The sequence below is a fragment of the Embiotoca jacksoni genome, unplaced genomic scaffold (genome assembly GCF_022577435.1).
Source record: "Embiotoca jacksoni isolate LCO1_2020_lvr unplaced genomic scaffold, fEmbJac1.0.p SCAF_48, whole genome shotgun sequence".
NCBI lineage: Eukaryota > Metazoa > Chordata > Actinopteri > Embiotocidae > Embiotoca > Embiotoca jacksoni.
Window position 1 is genome coordinate 2251627 of NW_027185401.1, and position 22073 is coordinate 2273699.

Consider the following 22073-nt stretch of genomic DNA (forward strand, 5'->3'; position numbering starts at 1 on the left):
AGTTTAATCACCGTCCAATCATGGAGGAATATTTCATCTGTCGCTGCTCAGCAGGACTTCTTCTCTGGTTTCACGCTCTTATTCTCGGGTGTTACGAGACTCCGGGTGACGCTAAGAGGAAGAAAGAAAAAACAAAAGAACCACGGCGACACGTTGAGACGGTTTGCGCCGGCTTCAGGGGTCATGGCTCATCGTGCTTCATTCGTTTTGGTTTCATGTTGTCGGGTCTGAACAGTACACCTCCGGTCCTCAGAGCTCCCAGCAGGTCCGCCACGGCGCCGGCCGGCATTTCGCCGCCAGAACGGTGTTTATAAAATATGTCACGTCGGCAATAAAGGAAGTGAAAAGGCTTCGCGAAGCATTAGCAAACTTTTAACAACGCAGCGAAGGCGAGACGCACGTTTTCCACGTGTAAATTCTTGCTGAATGTAAATTGGCCAAAAATAACCTGAAAATTAAAGGTTTGTTTTGAAGAAATGCAGAGTTGCGTTATGATTCTTTTTTTTTTGTGTGTGTGTTTGAGAGAAAAATTATTCAGATCTTTGACAACGCAATACATTTTTTCCATTTTAATAAAATGTTTGCATGAATAACACGGTAACTTTATCAGTGATCGGACTGGACCAGACCATTTTAGGTTTCAAGCGCTTTAAAAAAATTAAAATAAAACATTTAATACAATGAAATGTTCATCTATTTTCTTAGAAATGAAAAGAAACCAGCAGCCCCAAACTATTTAATTCAAAGAAAGGCCAAAAATAATTAGAATTTTAAGTAACTGATACTTAATTGTAAAATACTTATTCCTTAATAACCACTGTGTGTTTGCATTTATGTCGTTTTTATTCCCCTGATTTCAAGTCGTTTTTAGATGAAATTCATTTCAAATTCAGGTGACCGTCTTCCTTAAATCACATGACCGACAGAACGCGACCTGATAGGACGGAGGTTCGATTAGCTCGGTTCAGATTTATTGATTTAAGTTGAATTGTAGTGTCTGAATTAAACCAATCCAACCTGAGCGATCAAATGTTTTAACTAAACTCGGGATTTGTATTTGTGGCAATTACAAGTTTTTGAAAAGACTAATTGAAATAAATCCCACAAATGCCAACCATATAAACGCTCACAAACTGGCTTCGAATCAAAAGGTTTAGTTTTTTAAAATGAATTATACATTTTTAGGTAAACCTGACGTCTAGTTAGAGGAAAAAGCCATTAAACAAAACTGTGGAAGGATCCTTTCTCCACACAGATTTTTTTTTTTTTTTAATGTTATTTCTACCAAAATTTTAAGACTAGCTTCCCCCGTCCCCCCGTCTCCTGATCTTTGGACCTGTGACGTTAGTTTGAAACGGGTGTGGAGCTTTTTTTGTTTTGTTTTTGGTGAATCCTGCAGCAGAGACTCGCTCTGGAGAGACTGGAGCTGTACTGACGTTCAGGACCTTTGTGGTGGTGGTTCATGTGGATTTCATTTTTTTTGTTTTTGTTTTTATGTGCAGGTTTTGCAGTCGTATACTTTTGACTCTTTCAGGTTACTGTCTGTGTTGTCGTGTCGTGCTGCTCCGAAACACATTCGGCCATCCTCACGCCTGTTCGTACTTTACGTTTCTGAGCTGAAATAAGTTGTTAAATGAGGATGACGAGTATTTGTATCAACTGCAGGTTGGTCAGACATGTGTTTTTATTTTATTTGTTTTTATAGTAAACATGTAGTGTTACACGATTCTGGATAAAATGAGAATCGCTTTTTTTGTGTGCTTATGATTCAGTTTTTGTTGCTTTTCTTTTCTTTTCCTTTTTTTTTTTTTTTTTAACAATATATAAAAGTTTATTGCTTTTGTTTACCTGATAAAGAGACAACTGAAACCATACGAGAATGCCTGTTTGACGGTGCAAATTCAGAATCAGTTTAGATTGCAGAAAGATTTTGTACGAAACTGCGAATAAAAGACATTTCTTTTTCAAAATATCAAAGAGACTGTACCGAACTAAAACATTTAATTAAAAAAACAAACAAACAACGGGATCAGTAAAGAGTTTGGACAAAATAATTGACAAGATAATCAGTGTAAACGGTCTTTTTTACTTTTTTTAATGGAGTAGATTTTACATTGGAAACGGGTGAAGTGATGTCACCTGGATGCAAATCCCACCTGTCAGTGTGAAAAACACCGATTGCATCACTTTGCATCAGACAATGCAATCATACAGCAACAGGTATTTAAATGTTGCATTCAAGAGCTGTTGGGGAAAAATGCATTTTGAGGGAAAAACGCCTGTTAACATCCAGATTAAATAGAAAACCAGACCGGATAAATATGACGTTTTATTATATTTTAACATTATATTCCTCAAAGTCAATATTGTCAGAAATTTTGAGACCCGAGACCTAAAATTTTTTTGAATTGGATTTTTCAGTGGAAACAGGCGAAGTCATGTCACTTCGAGGGAAATCACGCCTGTCAGGGTGAAAAACGGCGCCTACATCACTTCCTGCGGCGTGTTCGGTGTTGTATAAGGGGGCCTTGAAACACGACATATGATGATGACACATGTATGAAGGGGGGAGGAGGGAGGGGCAGCCACATGACGGAGTCATGGAACTGTGAAATATTCATACTTGTGATTCCCACCCGCCCACGCTGCCTCGTCTCCTGCTGCCGCTGTGACGCACGCTCTTCCTCCTCCTCGTCCTCCTCCACCACCACCTCCTCCTCCTCCTCGGCCATTTGGCGTTGACTCATACATGTGATTTCACGTCGTTAGTGTGTGTGTTTTTTTTTTTTTTTTTTAAAGGTGCACAGCTTCTCCAATGCAGAACAAAGGCAGTCTGGTGCGATGAGTTTGAGGTCTCATGTAAAGTGGGACTTTTCGGCGCTTCATTGATCGGAGCTCGATTTTCTGTGAAATCATCTCACGATTTAAAGGGAAATCATCTTTTGATTATCAATTAATCCAAAGCACTTTTCTTTTCTTTTCTACTCAAAAGTGTTACAAAAACTGTTGTTTTCATCCTAAAATATTTTGTTTTTCGTCTCTTTTTTTTTTCTTCCTTTGTCTGTAAACTGAATATTTGGGTTTCAGAGTGGTTGGTTGGACAAAGTAACACATTTGGATCTGAGACTTTGGATAGTTTGCATCATTTCCTGACATTTTTATAAACTAAATTAGGGATTCATAGTGACAGTAATTTCAGTTGCAGAGTTAGTAACTATTGTGACGAATCATTTGAGTCACTCGAACAAAAAAAAACAAAAAAAAAGGTCACCCTTGCACTCATGCACGCTCGCTCTGGCTTCTATTACAGGAAACTCAGAAATCAAAGATTTTCTAGTGAAAATAAAAATAACTCCTTGATTACTACAGAAACTCGTCATCCAGATTAAGTCAATTAGTAATTTCTCTTGTAATCCATAACACTGCTTTCAGACAATCTTGGTATCAAATGTTTGCTCAAACTTGTGTTTTTCATGACGAAGAAGGCGGCTGTTTCAGTCAAAATACTTCACTGATTATCATAGAAAATAGAAGCTTTGTTACAGAAGGAATTGCGTTTCAATTGTTAGAAGTTATGGTTTTGTTGTCAAGTTATTTTCCACTCGTTTGTTATTTATAGTTTTCACCTCATACTTGATGAAATGATTTTCTTTAACCTCTTCGTTTTTGTACAATATTTAAAAAATGTTAATTATCTGCTTCTATTCAATTACGCAATCATACAGCACAGGTATTTGAATGTTGCATTCACGAGCTATTGGAAAAAAAAAATGCAGTTTGAGATAAAACGCATGGTAATATCCAGATTAAATAGAAAACCAGACCGGATAAATATGACGTGGCAGTAAAATTCCTAACTAATGAATGCTTTTTAAAAAAATATTTTTTTATTATATGTTAATGTTAAATTCCTTAAGTCAATATTGTCAGAAGTTTGAGAGAGTGGAGTTTTCCCACGGCGCTTTAACGCACCTTCGATTTGAAGGAGCGGGGTTCGGCGAGTGCTGCTCCCGCTGAGCTGCGGATACCGGTATGAAGGAGGACCGGGGGAGGGAAGAGGTGGCTCTCCGGTGAGCTCACACTCCCTCGCCGGTAGACAGCGGCAGCGGCCGGTCGATGTGTGTGTGTGTGTGTCGGTGTGTGCGTGGATGTACCGTTATTTATGAAGCGAGAGCCGGGCTGGAGCACGCGCAGCAGGACGGACGAGCACGGGATGAGATGCTGATGTTCCCGGGCTTTACTCCCGGCTCGGAACGATGGACTGCATTTGTATTGTCACAACTAAGGTAACGCCCGAAAAAGCCTATTTACTGCCGACATACAAACGCTTTAGATGCTGAATTTACTTAACTGTTATTCGGTGTTTAATTCGGCGTGTGTTTGATCCTCCGAATCACACTTCTTTTAGGAAAGAAATGTACTTTTTTTTTTTTTTTTAAAGCGCTGCTTATTCCTCGTCTTTTCCCACTAAAACACCGCAGTTAATGAACGCAGGCTGGTGGTGAGTTGGGACGGCAGGCTCAAAAGAAGTGAAGTTTGTGCAGAAATGCACAGTATCTTTCTTGATTATTTGACAGCCGAATTGAAAACGTGACTGAGGAGATATGCGTCATGTTTTCTTTTGTTCTTAGAGTTGTGTCATCTTCCTCCACAAGTACCTAATTATTTATGTGTGACTTTTTATAATGAGAGCTGGGCGTCATCAGAACAGTTATCTTCAGTTAATTAAACTGTTAATTGGTCCTTTTTTCTTTTTTTTTAAACGTTTTGTCAGCACCACGTTAGGTAAGGATTACAATAATTAAAGGTTGTTGAATGTGACAGCTGTTAGTTAAGGCTTTTTTTCGATTAACAATTAACAGTCTAAACTGTGTATTGATTAACTGTATTGATTAATGACATTGGCTCATCAAGATAGTGATCAGCTGTTTGTGCTGGGGTTTTTAATGGAAATGTTCCTAATAATCATAATCAGCATAAAGGTGCTATTAACTACTCTAAATGAAATCTGAAAGCTCAGCATCAGCATTTAGCTTTTATTTTCATCCCATTAACCTTTATCCATTTGGAGAAACAAAAAGGCTAATAATGCTGTCTCATCTGAATCTTTTCTGTCGGTCAGCTGTTTATTTGTTTTATTTTTTTATTTTATTCAATGTAGTGACTAAGTGAGGAGGAGTTGATGTTTTTTTTTTTTTGCACCTTTCACACATTATGTCAGACCGGTTGGAGGACCGGAAACCAGCGACCTTGTGGAGTTATTTAAAGCTCTTTGCGCTCCTGGAAAAACCTGGAAATTCCAGAAATTTGTTTGACAAGATCGGGAATATGTCCGGAATTAAGAGATGGTATGGGAGAGAGAGTTTTATTTTCAAGTGTTTTCTCTTGCCGGAAATCAACAACTACGTGTTTGAGCTACTAGTTGATTTAAATGTTTCTTTAATTGTTTAAAAAAAAAAAAAAGGGTTTTTTCAGGTGGCTGATGTATAGTTGCTGTTTGTTGATTTTGTTCTCTACTTAAGTATAAAATCAGTCATGCGCCAGCATATGGTGACAAACCATCAAATGCTGACATCTTAGTAAAACTTATTTCTTATGAAAAACTGTCGAACTGACTTTACAAATTTACCTTATTTTTAAGTGGTTTTTAAAAAAAAAAAAATTTAACAATAATGTATTTTAAAGTGACCTTTTTTTTCTTTTTTAACGCTGTAGAAATACTTCCTCGAAGCCTCCCGGACGAGTGAACGTGGACATTTGTGCGTTTTAGTATTCCAACGCGACGGAGAAAGTTAGCGTTACCACCACCCGCGAACATCCTCCGCTCGGCGAACCTTCGCAAGTTCACCAGCGCCCCCGGCACTTAGTTTCAACTACGAGATGTACAAAAAAAAGTATTTTTTTTAATTTTTTTATAACCCAAAAACTTCCTAAGTTTACCTCTGGTGGATTTCCGCTCTCTTCGTTCCCCGTGTTTTTTTTTTTCCTGTTCTTGAATGTTTCCGTATAACCGCTCGCACATAAACTTATATTTTAACTTTCAACTTTTATTGTGTTTTGAAGGACTTCCACGCGGAACTGTTCTGACGCCTGTACTCGTCTTTGCATGTTTTTCCCGCGTTCGCACCGGGACGTCCGATAGCGGGATAGTTTTTACCTGCAAACGTCCGGACACCCCCTGAAAGCTTCGTGATCTTCTTCTCCCCAATTTTTTTTTTTTTTTCTTTTCACCAGCTCCTGGTTGTTATGGCGTTACTCCCGCCAGAAGGTGGCGGTAATGCACCTCAAAGCTGTTAGGCGGCTAGTTTGTTCTACATGTACGAAATTTGGTGGACATGTGTGTCACGCCTGGATCTACAAAAACGTCTCTCGGGACCGTGACCTAAACTCAACAGGAAGTCCGCCATTTTTGCATTTACTCCCCAACGGACTGACAATTGTTTCAGCCCGAACAAGCACCGTGTTGAATGAACCTATTGATCGTTAGTTGTCATAGTGATTGATTAGCACACAAAATATTTCTCTTGCATATATTCATCTCTGTCGGCGACTGTATGGAAAAGTGGACGTGGCTTGTAGGTCTGAAAAGGATGCAAGTCGTTTATGATGTCATCCACTGAAGGCCCTCCTCCTTTTTTAATTTTTTTTTACTGGTGGTCAATATGAAAATAATCATTAATTACATTTTAGGCCTGAAAAAGCGGTTTTCTTTGGGGGCGGGGCGGGTCTCTTTGATTGACAGGCCCTGGTGGTGCAGTCAGGTTTCCTCCATAGGTAGGCGGGGGCGTAGGGTCCCCGAGCTTCCAATCGGATCGAGTCTGATCCATACCCCCCACCCCCGCCACCCCGCCACCCCACCTCCAGCTCGTCTAAATACAGTCACAGTCGTGGCTCCAAAATTAGCGGGATAGTGACTGAGAAGACAATCTCATGGGGGGGGGGGGGATTCGAACCGGCAACCTTCACAGTGCTGGTGTCTTTTCCCTTGGGCAGTAATATACTCCGCCCCCCCCCCGCCACAGACAAGGTGTTAGGTGCAAGGTGCAGCCTCTCTCTCTGTGTGTGTGTGTGTGTGTTTGTAGGGCAGCGCCTCAGCGTTGGGACTATTTTCAGCTCCTTATTAAGCGCGCGCCGCGGCTCCGCGGCCCTCTCGGTCTAAATTCAGCCGCTCCGCCGCAGAACAACACCGACAGATCAGGACCCGTCCAACTCCGAGGACGTCCCAACGCTGTCCCAAAAGTTTCTCCCGTCTTTAAAATTCAACCACGAGTTCAGTTTCAGGACCGAAAGTGAAACGTGTCCCAACATATTAGTTTCGTCATATTAATCAGTACTTTTAAAGAGTTTGGAGAGTTTTAGTCGGACGAAGGTTCTTTCTCCGAAGACATTTAAACAATCGACCACATTGGCTTCTTTTCATAAAATAGTATTAATCAAATGGTGTAAGTACTGCAACTTGTTCCTTTTATTATTATTATTATTATTATTATTATTATCATCATTATTATTTTCTTTCCATCTCCCGGACAGAATCAACATCTCTCAGTATCTCTCAGTGATCACAGCATCTTCACATCTCTACCACACAGCTCCCGCATCCGTGTGTTGAAGCTCACGTTTTCCTCCCACTGATTAAGTTCAAGCTGCGTTTTCACACCGAACACGGCGAAGCACGCCTTTTTTTTTTTTTTTTCCGGCTTCGCTGGTTACTGGGAGACGGGAGTTTTTTTTGTTTTTTTTAAGCATTGTGGCACGTTGGTAGGAAAAGGGTTTCGTAACACTTGACCACAAAACGACAGACACACCCATGAAGGACAAAAACAACAAATACCAAAGCAGGAAGCTAATACACACACACACACACACACACACACGCGCTTGACATCCTATACTCGTGAAGACCTGCTCTGACTTGTAGTTTCTCAGCCCTCCATCTCATCTATCAACAACCTTTCACGACCCCTTTAGCGTAAATATGAAGGTATATACAGACAAAAAGTCTTAATTCTGTGACCAAAACTAACGAAACCGTTCGGAGCACATTTGTTTGGAACTCAGCTAATTGTCAGTTTATATAGTTTTTACTTATAAAACTTGATTTTTAATTGCGGCGTGAGAAATTTGCCTTCAAAACACTTGTTTTGTTTTGTTTGCATAATAAAGACACAAGAAATACCTTCATAGTAAACTTGATTCCAACCTGATTTGCGTGTGTGTGTGTGTGTGTGTGTGTGTGTGTGTGTGTGTGTGTGTGTGTGTGTGTGTGTGTGTGTGCGTGCTCGCTCAGTATTTATTCCAACAGCTGTCACAGTTCAACAGTAACGGGGGAACATTTCAGGACGTGAACGTCGTGACGACGTTGTTGTTGTTGATATAAAGTTACGTGTGAATTCTGCGTACGGATCCGGATGTCTCGTGTTTGAGCTGCTAAGATCGATTTCACGCGTTTCCTCCTTTTAAAATTTTTGTTTTTTAAAATGCTCTGCGTCACCGTTTGCATTCTGGTCCCCCCCCCCCCCCCCCCCTTCAGATGGGCGTGGCCAAAATGGCTCGCCAACCACTCCTAACCACGAAGCCCCGGCAGCTAGTTTGTCTTACATTTACCAAAATTGGTGGACATGTGCATCACGCCTGGATCTACAAAAAACTCTGACGGCACCGTGACCTTAACTCAACAAGGAGTCCGCCATTTTGCATTTACTCGCCAGTTTTTCGCCAATTGTCACGTGTTGTACTTTAACGAACTCCCACAGATTTTATTTGAAGTTGGTTTCTTTTTATCACACTAATGTATGTTTATTATATATATGGTCGTAGGAAGTCCAAAATGATGACGTTCTATCTAAAGCAGCAACCCTAGCCCAAGGAAAAAAAAAAAATCCCCACTGGGACAATAAAGCATGTCCTGTTGTTTGGTGCCTTCACAGCCCAAAGAACCGCCGGAAAAACGAGCACCTGCGGCGGTTTTTGAGGAGTGTTTTTAAAAAAAAATTTTTTATTATTATTTGATAGCAAGGCATCAGTTCTTGTGGCATCCTTTATCTTCGACTTGTTTAGTTTGCAGGTTTATAGGAATTTAAAGAATTTGGGTTGGATTTTAATGAAGACCGTCCCGAAGGTCCTTCAAGGTCACGAGTGTCGTCACCATGTTGTTTTAAAGCTGAAAGCGGTCCTCACAAAGGCGGTTAAAACACAGTTAGGCTGTCTGCAGCAGCTGCTGGTTAAAGGGACGATCGGGCCGCCGGGGGGAGGGGGGGGGGTTAATGAGCTCCTGCTGTCCGTACCGCAGCACTTTAAAAAAAAAAAATTATTATTATTCCAGTGTGTTGATACGCGAATTGTTCCGCTCTCTGATCAGCAGCTCGACGCTCCTCCGGCAGGACGTGACTTAAATATTTATGTTAATTACGGGCCGCGGTGAGTTTATAGGATGAGACGGCTGCTGTCAGCGACGCTCCCTTTATGGTGCTTAAAAAAAAAAAGAGACTTCAATGAAATCAGTCAACATTTTTACCCTCCCAGAAGCTCAGCAAACACTTCACTTGCACACAGTACCTTCCATATAATTATCTATTTTACGTAGAATTAATGTCTACATTATTTTGTAACTTTAGTTTTGTTTAATTTGTAGGTTTTTTAAAAAAAAAAAAAAAGTTAATTCAAAACTTTTACAGTTTACATTTGATTCATTAGGTTTTATAATTTTAGTTTAATAACGGTTTTATTTCTAATCTTATAATTTGATTTCAAGATGTAGAAAATGTATTTCGTAAATATGTTTGTTTTTCAGTGACTATTTTATGTTTGTATTCTATTTTAGAATTTTTTTATAGTTTATATTTTCCAATTTGTGTATCATAGTTAAATTTTGTTGTTACTTTAAAAAAAAAAAAAAAAAAAAAAAAGTCACCTTGATTTTACAATAAATACGTCAAAATGTTTTAATTTAAATATGACATATAAGACGGACTCTCTTCATGTCATCGCAGACAGCTTTTATCTTCTGCTGCTGTTTTCTTGAGCTTTCTGAAGTTCAGTCATGGCTTTTCCTGGATTCCTTTCAATCCCTGCCAGAGTTCCTCTGTAGAAACGCTGTGAAAGTTCTGCTGTCGGGACTTTAAAGTTTAAAGTTTAAAGTGCCACCAAATAAACCCGCGTTTGTGATTTGGCGCCGTGTAAATAAAAAAAAACGACATTGAATTGTTCTCTTCTGCTGAAATCGCTGCGATAGCAGGTGTATTGGTGGATCTGCAGTGCAGCAGCAGCAGCAGCATCATTTCCTGCTGACGCAGCAGATAAATCACGTGATCCGTGGAGTCCCGGCTGTGACGACTGACGCTCGGAGCAGGAAGCTTTAACGTATCGGGGCTTAAACTCGTGGAGGCCCGCGCGAAGCGAACTTCAGTCGAGCCGAGGGGGAGCGCCCATGCGTGTTAAACAAACACACACACACACACACACACACACACACACACACACAGTGAGTGAGAGAGAGAGAGAGAGCAGGCTGCCAAGCAGACTGCAGGGAGGTGAGGAGAACAGAAGGAGAGGTTAGCGAGGAGGAGGAACAGAGAGGATGCTGGGAAGGCGTGGGCAAGGGCGCCGAGATGAAAACACACGACAGGAGGGAGGAGAGAGCGAGACACACTGGAAGGGATATTGGCTCTTTGTCTGTCTGTACGCCGTGACCTTTGACCTCGCCTGGGGATGATGTCACGTTTGTGTTGTGTGTCACGTATGCTGCTTTTTTGTTTTTGCTCAAGATCTCATTTAATGTAGATGATACTTTTTCATCATGACTTTTTTTTTATCTAGCGACATCTTCAGGTCAACACTTGAGGCCCCCCAGCCCCCCCCCCATTCTCCAACGAAATACAGTTTATTAATAATTAAAACAAAAAAAAGCCTGATAAAGTGCAGCCGTATCAAGGCAGCTTTAAGAAAACATCATAGTTTATTTAAAAAATTCTGTTTCCATCAACTTCTATACCCTCTTTTTCCAACGTGTTAAATGTTCTCCGTTGTAATATATATATATATATATATATATATATATATATATATATATAGTTGTTTTTTTTGCCTCGCGTGCGGTTTTGTTTGAACTTAAACTTTGTAATAAGCAAAAAAAAAATAAAGTAAACGATAAAACACCATCGTTATCTGCAACGCAATCGTTGCGATGCATCTCTTCCGTCTTTATATCTCAGATCCAAATCATCATCATTATTCTCACGAACGAGACTGTAATATGTGGTGTTTCTCTTACTGGTGTCAGCGTGGACGGTTTCCAGTAATCCACTTCCTGTCTCAGTAGTTATTTCCTGTTTGTTTTTGTTTTTTTTGCTGTAAACTGTAATTTAAACACTTGTGTTACTGTAGTTTGATCCTGCAGTCGTTTTTATTATTTACATTTTTTTATACAGGCAGATTTCTTCCTCTGCCTCTCTGATCCTCTGCCCCCTTCCGCCCTTCCTCCTCCCTCCTCTTCCTCCTCTCTCTCCATTTGTATTCCTGCTGATGGAGAATCTCTGTGGGGTTTTTTTTTTTTCCGCCTGCATATTAAACCGAGCTGTCATATCTGCAGCGGCCGCGCTCGCTTTCTGCCCTGCTGAATAATGGATTCCCCCCTTTGTGTGTGTGTGTGTGTGTGTGTGTGTGTATGTGTGTGTTTTAGAGGGGAGGAGGAAGAGGAGGAGGGAGGGGAGTGACGAAGATAAAGGGACACGGAGACATGAAAAGCGAGCGAGAAGAAAGCGATATGAATTTTGTTAACATGATTAATTTCTTTTTTCTTTTTTTTCTTTTTTTTTTTTTTTACAGAGCGATCCTTTATGGAAATAGAAATTAGGGGATAAATATTAGATGTCACAGAGTAAATGTTTGATTGAAGGCAGCTGGATTTCTTCAGAAACAACGGCACTGAGCTGCAGCTGCACAAGAAAGACTGAGGAGCATTAATCACTTATGAAGTTAAGAAACGGTTCTCCTTCCTGCTTCTCCAGCGTGATGCCTCCATTGTTTTTTAATTGTGATTCCAAATGGGGAACTTGTGGCGTTTGGACACACGTGTCTTTGAGCAAGACTGTTCAACAGGGTGTAATAAATCTAGAAAGTGAAGGAATTTCCTTTCACAAAGGTTTTGAATTCTATTTTTCGCAGTCAGGACGCCAAACACGGATCATTAAAGTGATACGAGCAGAAACCGCCAGAACTTAGCGATCGAAAACCCAAGAAATGGACTTAAAGTGGTCGACGTGGTTGTTTTTTTTTTTTGTGAGAACTCGCTCCGGAAATTACAGGAAATAGAAAAATCTCTTCCTGTGCTGAAGGAGGCCCCAAATTAGACAAGTTGATTATGATGATAGGCTGCAGGGCTGCAGGAGGAGCTGAGCTGCAGGAGGAGCTGAGCTGCAGGAGGACCTGAGCTGCAGGAGGAGCTGAGCTGCAGGAGGACCTGAGCTGCAGCCTCTGAATCCCCCTCAGAGCTGTTTGCTGATTTATTTCTTGGCCTCTTTTTCCTCTCCAGTTTTGTTTTCTCGCGGTCTCGGGACGCACTCGGCTCTCTTTGTGTTTCTTGCGGCGGCGGGACAGGAAGCAGTTCGACGTTTCGATTGACTTCAGTGCTTCCACACAGAGAGCAGAACACAAAGCTCCGGCTTCCTCTGCCTGTGTTCCCACTAACAGCTTTTCCATGCGCCACTTTCACTACCCCCCCCTCCCCCCCCCCATCCCTCCCTCCCTCCCTCCCTCCTCCCCTCCAACGAAACACCTACTGCCGCCTGCGTCTGCCCCGGCCTCGCTGAGACTCCGCAGCTGGTCTCAGGTCGGACGCTGCATCTACCTGCTCTGATCTGAACGCCTGTCTGGCAGCTGGAGGACGTCCCCCTTCTGTCTCAGCAGCCGGAGGACGTCCCCCTTCTGTCTCAGCAGCTGGATCATATGGTGAAACGGGACGTTTACAGTAGAGCGGAGCTGAATGATGAGTCGAACCATTAATGCAATTAAAAGAATGTATCATTATTTTTGATGAATTAATTTGACATTTGATGATGTCACTGAGCTCCAGGGAACGTTTCTCACTGTTTTCTGATGTTTTGACGGACAAAAAAAAAAAAAAAAACTCATTGATTCATCGAGAAGATAATCAGGAGATTATTTCGTAATGAAAATAATCCTTCTTCCTAAATCTCGTGGATATCGGCTTTGCCAGTCTGCTGAACTTCGGGGGAACTGTGGTGGACACTGAACGGAGACGAAACAATTACTGGAACAATCAAGCATGTAATCATCAGATTAATGAAGGGCTCCGACTAATCTGACCATTTATTCTCAGGATTTAATCGCTGCATTGTTTCAGGCTTAAAATCTCTCAAAAAAATACGGACAGATATTCCTCTCAGTGGTGACATCTTTAAACGTCTTGCCTTCTTTATTTTATTCACGCCAAAAGGCTTTAACTATCAAATATTTGGTATCACTGTAATCAGTCTTCCATAATTCATGTTTTTCTTCCGTGTAACCAACAAATGTTGATGTTTTTATTCCGTCCAGAAAGTACAAGTGCAGATTTAATATCGCACGATAAAACTGCGCCAAAATCATAATGTGTAAAAAAAAAAAAAAAAAAAAGTGCTGAAATTGTAAACATTCAAATGTGGGGAAAAAAAAACCAATGAATTCTGGTTCATTCGCTCGCGTGTTTTGTAACAAAAGTAATTTCTTATTTTGCAAGAACAGCCTCTTCTTCTTTTTTTTTCGGAGCTCAGGGGGATTCTGGTTTGGGAGTGGCACGGGGAAAAAACCCAAAAAACACTGCAGACTCGACCTCGAATGGCTCCGCTGTCGTCCCCCCTCCCTCACTTTAGGGCGACGCCTCGCCATCTGGGTCGACACGGACACGATAAGGGGGCTGCCAAAAACGGTCTTTGTCGGGGCAGAGACACACACACACACAACAGGAGGGGGGTGGGGGGGGGGGGTCCTCTCAGGTACAGGTGAGACGCGGTGAAATACGATCCAGGAAGGCCAGTGAGTCGGTGAGATTAACGGGGGGGGGGGGGGGGGGGGGGGGGGCTTACAGTGTGCCTGAACATGCCCTGAAAACACTCCCACCTCCGCCAGCGTGTGATCTAAAAAAAATAAAAAAGAACAGGATCTCTTGATTCCTTCGCCGACTCATCCGGCCGAACCCGAACCGTCGCCAGGTCGTTTTCCAGGTTTAAAGACGACGCTTTTAACAGGAACCTTTTGCGACACGTCTCTTCCCCCCCCTCCCCTCTCTCCCCTTCCCTCCTCCCCTCCCCCAACCCTCTGGGTCACGACCCCTCCTTAAAACAGGAAGGAGGAACATGTTAGTCTGCCAGGACCTCCAGCTCAGGAAGTCATGGAAACATGCTCGATGGTCTGCCGCCCCCTGCTGCCTGTTTGCGGTGGTGTTGGTCTATCTGCAGTCTTTTGTGGACTCGGCAGTTTTGAGCACAGGCATTAAAATCGAGTGTAAGGATGCTACATAAGAGGATTTTTCTTTTATCGACTCGTCTGCCTTTTGTTTTTGCCTTTTAACTTATAACAGTGAGAAATACCCCTTAAAATTCAGAGATACTCGGTTTAATCACCCGCGTATGAAAAACGAAAGCCGACACCAGCAGGAAGCGTTTTAACGATTGTGCTTTTAAAAACGAGTTTTCTGTCCATCGTACTCCGTCGGTGAACCTGTGAAGCCGTCGGAGTGATGGCCGTTTTACTCTGGTTCGTCTTCATCACGCCGTGTTTTTTAATTTTTTTTTTTATGAGGTTTGTATCGTCTTCTCCTTTTTGGAGATGTTACAGCCGACGTGATCGGTGGAGTCCAGCAGGGGGGAGCCACCTCCACGGCTGTTTGGTGTCGACGGTGTGGTTTTAAAAATACAGGCAGGAAATTGTAGATGTCATATAATAATCCACACAGTGTCAACAATCTGGATTCCTAACCAGCTCTGCGCGTAAACAACACAACAGGGGACTTGATTGAAATAACCAGGGGTGCGGTCAGGTTTCCGTTATAGGTGGGCGGGGCTTAGTGACCTCGGATCCAGGCCTCGCTCTTCCCCAGCTCGTCCAAATATGGTCAATTCTAACTGTAAAATATAATTAAAAAAAAAAAAACCAGTGGGTTGATACTCGGTTTGGAAATCACAACAAATCAATTGATAGATTAACTACTGTTTATTTTTTCACACGCAGGTATTCAATATGAAGCCAGAAGTAAATATTGAGTTTTTAGTGTAAACGCTTGATGTCCGCTATATTTCTTTTCTGTGCGACATCGACACGATAATGTTTTCCAGTAAATCAGCAGAGCCGTAAAAGAAACTTAACTGCAGCGACTGGAAACAGGAGGGGAAAAAAAAAAAACCCTGCAAATTTCAGCAGTATTTTCTGCGTCAAAAAAACACACACAAACAATTCTTTTATTTACAACTCGACCCACATCCCAGGTGGACCGGAGATCCGGGTCAGGTCAGGATCCGCCTCAAACATCGAGGGGGAGAGGGGGGGGGGACGACACGCAGATCCACAACGCGAGGGCTGTTTTGTTTTTTGGTGTGTAGTGTATGTGTGTGTGTGTGTATATGTATATGTATGTGTGTATAGTGTGTAGTGAGCGATGTGTAAAAAAGCAGCAGGGTAAATTTAGAAGGAGGGCCGTCACATCTGAACCTGTCAGCTGCTATCACTGTCACCGCAAAACACTCAGTCTGCACTGCTGGACTGCACTCTGGCTGTGTGTGTGTGTGCGTGTGTGTGTGTGTGTGTGTGTGCGCGTGTGTGTTGCATGCCTCCACTTCAACTCGCTGCATCTTCTGGTTTTGTGTGCATGTGTGGGAGTCTTGACGTGTGTGTGTGTGTGTGTGTGTGTGCGCGTGTGTGTGTGTGTGTGCGCGTGTGTGTGCGTGTGCGCGTGTGTGTGCGTGTGCGTGTGTGTGCGCGTGTGTGTGCGCAGCCTGACTCAGGCTTTGATAATGAGGCGCTCTGACAGCAGCACACCCAGATGGAAGCTAATTGGTGCAAACTGTCGAAAATGTAATTCACTTTAATGGAGGCTTCGTCTGTCTGTCTGTCTGTCTGTCTGTCTGTCTGGTTTATTTTTAAGAAACCTCTGAGAGAGTCCTGAAGTGGGAGAAAGATGCTCAGTCCCTTCAGAAACGGAGAGGAATCTTCCTGGACTTTTTTTTTGTCCTCTCTCTCTCTCTCTCTCTCTCTCTCAGCAAATACCGTACAAGTACTAATACTACACGACTAATACTACACGACTAATACTACACTAGTAATACTACACGACTAATACTACACTACTAATACTACACGACTAGTACTACACTACCCATGAGCCTCAGCTGCCGTTTACCATTATTGGTGCTAGAAGTGACCGATATTTGGACAAGCTGAGGGAGGAGGTCTGACTGAGGACATTATGCCCCGCCCACCCGATCGCGGAAAGCTGACCTCATCACAGGCCTGTCAATCAAACAGACCCCAATACATTTTCCCAATTAATCATTTCGATTATCTGTTGTCTCCTGGTGAATTTCCTACCAAGTGGGCGACTCATTGTGTCCTTCAGTCTGCTGCTTCGGCCGTCACCATCTTGTTTTTTTTTTTATGTTTTTTTTGGAGCCATAAGAGACCATATTTGGACAAATGTGACTAAGAACTAGAGGACGTGATGTCCCGCCCACCAATAGTGAAAAACCTGATTGCACCCCAGGCCTGTCAATCAAACAGAATCATTTTCAGATGGACCGGTAGAAAAACTAATAAGAAGGAGTGACTTATTCTAATGACACTGAATTGACTCGTAGAAAAAATGTATTGACTTTGTATTTCTTGAGAAACATTTATGCTTTTTGAATATTTTTTGGAGTCGGCCCCCTGGTGGCCCGTCAGTGGTACTGCACTTTAAAAGCTCTTTTCATCATTGGCTTTACTTTCCAGACTCGGGAGCACATTTTTTTATAAACAGAATTGAGGCTCTGTGATTGGACGGTTCGCAGCTCACCTCTGATGTCATTCAGTTGTTCACCTATGTGTTTAGACAACAAAACAGGCTTTGCTGTCCTCCGGTGGTTTGAACCGTGCAATTGTCGTTTTTCTTTGTCACGTACTTTTTCACACTTAAATACTTTATTTGAACAAAACAAGACGTTTAAAGACGGGTTCATCTGCAAATGAAAATAACAAAAGTCTTTCATAACGATTAAAAAGCAACGTAATCCAACATAACGGTACAGCGAGCTCCTTTTTTTTTTCTTCACACTTCTCGCATTTTCTCTCATCTCCTCCTCCACCCTGAATGACTAACGCACACCGAGGAGGAGAGCGACAGACTGTGTGTGTGTGTGTGTGTGCGTGCGCTGTAGATGTGCAGAGAAACAGTCCCAATTAAAAAGCCCAGCAGATTTGAGTCGAGCAGATACGGATTGACGGACGGATTCACTCTGTAGTTTCTGTCGTCAGTCTCGGGAGGACTTTCTGCTTCCTGACGTCTCCACCCAGGATAGAATCGGCCTCGTTATCGCACACACACACACACACACACACACACACACACACACACACACACACACACACACACACCGATCAGATAGGAGGTTTTTCCTTTGCTGACTGTCAAACTCTGAGGGAGTTAGTTTGTTTTATTTATTCAGGAAATCTGTTTGACATGAAGATTCTTGGGCGCGACAGACCTGAGAACAAATGAAATGAAGACAAGATCGCAACAATAAAAGTCCAAACAAACACCGCGCACACACACACACACACACACACACACACACACACACACACACACACACACACACACACACACACTGTTAATATTACTACAAATAGAAGTATGTAAAGCTTCAAAGTCTCAAAGGAATGAGCGTCTCTCACTTCAAGCGGTGTTGGTCTGTTGCGGTCCGGGTCTATCGGTCTGGTCCGGGTCGGTCTGGTCCAGGTCTGTTGGTCTGGTCTGGGTCTGTCGGTCTGGTCCGGGTCTGTTGGTCTGGTCCGGGTCTGTCGGTCTGGTCTGGGTCTGTCTGGTCCAGGTCTGTTGGTCTGGTCTGGGTCTGTCGGTCTGGTCCGGGTCGGTCTGGTCCGGGTCTGTCTGGTCCAGGTCTGTTGGTCTGGTCCGGGTCTGTCGGTCTGGTCTGGGTCTGTCGGTCTGGTCCGGGTCGGTCTGGTCCGGGTCTGTCTGGTCCAGGTCTGTCGGTCTGGTCCGGGTCTGTCGGTCTGGTCCGGGTCGGTCAGTCTGGTCCGGGTCGGTCTGGTACGGGTCTGTCTGGTCCCGGTCTGTCGGTCTGGTCCGGGTCTGTCGGTCTAGTCCGGGTCGGTCTGTCTGGTCCCGGTCTGTCGGTCTGGTCCAGTCTGAGTTCTACACTCAAAAGAACTCTGAACTTGCACTGTTAAAAAGTTAATATTATTATAATTAGTCTGGTTTATTTTCTCGTGAAACGCTGCGCGTGATTGGCCGGAATGTGACACGCTGGCTCCGCCTCCTTTCGTCTCTTCATCCTCATCTCTTGTCTCCTTACTCCTTCCTTTACCTGCCTTCACCTTTTTCTTCTTATCCTCTTCTCTCTTCGGCTTCCTCCCGTTTCCTCCTCTTCCTCTTCCACTTTCTTCTCCGCGTCTCCTCTTCTTCCTTTTAACTGTTTGCTTGTTTCCTCTTTCGCTCCTCTTCATCTTTCTCCTCCAGTTTCTCATCACATTTCACTTTTACTTCTCCGTCTTATTTCTCCTCTTCTTTTCTCATTTCTTTGCGTTTCTCCCTCCCTCCTCCTCTTTCTGTCTCCTCCTTCCTTCCTCCTCTTCCACTTTCTTCCCTCTTCCTTTTCCAGTTTCTCCTGTGTCTCCTCCTTTTCTTTCCTTCTCTCCTTCTCTACTGTCTTCCTCTCTCCTCCTCTTCATTCCCCACCTTCCTCTCTGCTCTTTGCCTCTTCACCCTCATCTCCTCCTCTCTTCCTTTTCCTCCTTCGCTCCCTCTTCATCGGTCTCTTCTTCTGCCTCCTTTTTCTTCTTTCTTTTTTCTCTCTCCATCCTACTCCTCATCCTCATTCTTCATCCTGCTCTTCTTTCTCTCTTCCAACTCTTCGTTTTTTTCCCCCCTGCTCTTCCTCTCTCTGTATCTCCTCCTCTTCCTCCACATCACTGACTCTGTCCTGCATCACTCGAACTTCCCTGAGGATACACCCCCACTCTCTCTTTCTCTCTCTCTCTCTCTCTCTCGTTCAACCCTCCTCGTTTCCGATGAGTCATGTGACCGACCCCCCCCCCTCCCCCCCCCCGGAGACCAGTCACACCCCCACACAGAGGAGAGCTTTACACACACACACACACACACACACACACACACACACACACACACACAACACTGCACTCGCTCGCCCCGGCTCGATGAGAGCCACCACTCTGTCAGAGCAAGGAGAGAGAGAGAGAGAGAACGCAACAGGGAGAGAGGAGGAAAACGAGCGAGGACGAGGGAGAGACGAGTTAAGGCGAGTGCCTGAGAGGAGGTCAAGAGGGAGAGGAATATATTCTACCAGAAGAAGAAGAAGAAGTAGAAGGAAGAGGAGGAGGAGGGGTCAGCAGAGAGGAGGAGGGGAGGAGGAGGTAGCGGTGGTGGTTGAGGGAGGGAGGGAGGGGGGGGGGGGGTTCTCCCTGAATGAAGGAAGAGCTCTGGGAGTCGTTTCCTCCCCGCCGCGATGGAGCGACGCGAGGAATGAGGGCGGATGGTGAGAGCAGGGAGCAGCAGCAGCAGCGGCGGCAGCAGCAGCAGCAGCGGAGGAGGAGGAGGTGCTGGTGGTGGAGGAGAGGCAGGAGGAGGAGGAGGTGGAGGTGGTGGTGGTGCGGCTGCGGCGGCGGCGGCGGCAGGGGGAGCCGCGGCCGCAGGCGGGCGGCGGAGCAGCAGCAGCGCGAGGAGCCGGCAGAGCTCCCGGAGGAGGCGGCGGCGGCTGCTGTCGGCCAACTGCCCCGGCGCGGACAAGATGTCCCCCAGCATGAAGAAGGTGGAGTGTTTCTCGCCCATGCTGTGCCACTGCAAGGTGGCCTGCACCAACAGCACCATCTCCCTCATGTTCGGCTGCAAGGTGGGTGGACGCGGATAACGCGGGTGGAGGTGGGTGGGGGGGGGGGGGGGGGGGGTGCAGAGAGAGGAGGAAGAAGAGGGAGGTCCTCGGCAGAGTGGTGGTGGTGGTGGGGGGCGTTTCACGTGGGTGGGTGGGGGTGCGGGGGGAGCTCAGGGTCACGACCGGGTCGTCAGGGTGCGTTCGTTTCTGTAGTTGGAGTTGTTTTGTTTTTTGTTTTGTTTTTTTAAGTGAAGGTAAACGGAGAAAATTTGCTGAATTCAGACCATCGAAATACTTTGAATTGTGATCTTCACGGTTGTTCACCTCGTTTGTTTAAAAACAAAAATCATCCTCAAATCTGCCTTTTTTAATATTACCTGAAGTCCTCACATTGTTTATTTTGTCCAGGTAAGAAAAACTAAATCCTCACGCTGCAACAGCTGGAACCTCTTCTGTATTTTGGAGCTTTTTCAACGTGATAATTTGGCAGTCAAGCAAAAAAAAAAAATTAAAAAATGTGCTGATCCAACAAAATCACGGGCTCCTCCACTTCCCATAATGCACCTCGGTCGATTTTGTCCCCACCGAGTTGTGTTTTCTTTGCATGTTCTTCAATTTGGAAAAATTATTTTCTTTCGCCGCAGACTTTTTTTGAATTTTTTTTTTTTACATCTTCTTTTTTTTCCCATAATGCATCTTGCACAGCTGGATTTGGTTGTCAGGGCGCCGTTTGTTGGTTCGTACGAAACGGCGTCGTCCACTTAAACCAGTTTGTTTCGTTTGTGTGAAAAGCTGAACTTCATCTAAATAATCGGGACGTGAACGCCGACAGTAAAGAATCGTTATTGCGGAGCCTACATTTCCCATCATGCATTTCCATTTCCAGAATTTGGCGCAAAACTGAGGGAGTTCCTCAGCAGAGGTTTCACGAGGACGGCGAATTATTTGTCGATAAAACTGATTATTTGTATTTAGTAAATACGAGATTCGAAAGCTGTGATTACTTTCGTCGTGGTATTGTAATTAAAGGATAATTCTGGTTTATTTAAACTTCCTCTAACCAGCTGTGTGTTTGGTTCAAATAGACGAAATCCTTTTAAAGATGATTCTTTTAACTCTTGCTGCATTAACAGCAGGACAAAATGTACTTTTTACATCTCCAACCAATGAAGCCCTGCCGCCAGCCAACACATGTATTTTGATTTGATTTTTTTTTCTCCCTCATTTAAAATATTTGTTAAAACTGTGAGTCAGAGTTTTTAAACTCTGACCGGAGCCGGGGATGGGACGGACTATAAATATACATCGGAGCTGCGTGGGCGAGACAGAAAAGTGGCACCGCGAGCTGGGAATCACAAAAGCACTTTCATGCCATCCCCTTGAAACGATGAAAAATTGACAGCGCTGTGGTTTGTTTCCCTCCTCCTCCTCCTCCTCCTCCTCCTCCTCCTCCTCCGCCGCTCTGCACCTGTCAGACAAAGCCGAGGGGGGCAGAAAACACGCTCCTTCTCGTTCCCCTTCGCTTGTCGCCCAGCTCCTGTGTTTTTGTGGCGTTTTGACCCGACGTGACACGACAGGCCCGTCCGTCCTCTCCGCCCCGGCCAATCGGAGCCCCGCGTTTCACAAACGCAGCGGCTGAGGCGTGATTGGCTGGAGGGAGGGAGGGGGAGGGGGGGGGGGCGCGTCAGCGGCAGGCTCGGCGGGCCCACGTTGCATGTGTGGTCAACATGTGCTTTGTGCAGTGGGGGGTAGAGGGGGGGGGACGATGACACAAGAGGAACCGAGGAGCTCGCTCTCCCCGCGTCGGATCCGCTCGTCAGCTGTCGCTTCTGCAGAATCCAAACGAAAACAACAGTTTGGGCCTTTTTTTTAAAAATTTTTTTATAGGAGATGTAAGGTTTTTGATATTGAAGAGAAATTTTTTTTTCACCAGAGCAGAGGAGGTCGACAAAGAAGTGTCGGGTCAATCGGCAAGGTTTG

The 22073-nt window shown here is 44.1% G+C and overlaps 1 protein-coding gene across 1 annotated transcript in view; it reads left to right on the forward strand.

Moving 5' to 3' along the window:
- LOC138210824 (disks large homolog 1-like) overlaps nt 1–22073 on the forward strand; it is a 94468-nt gene that overhangs the window by 21466 nt on the left and 50929 nt on the right.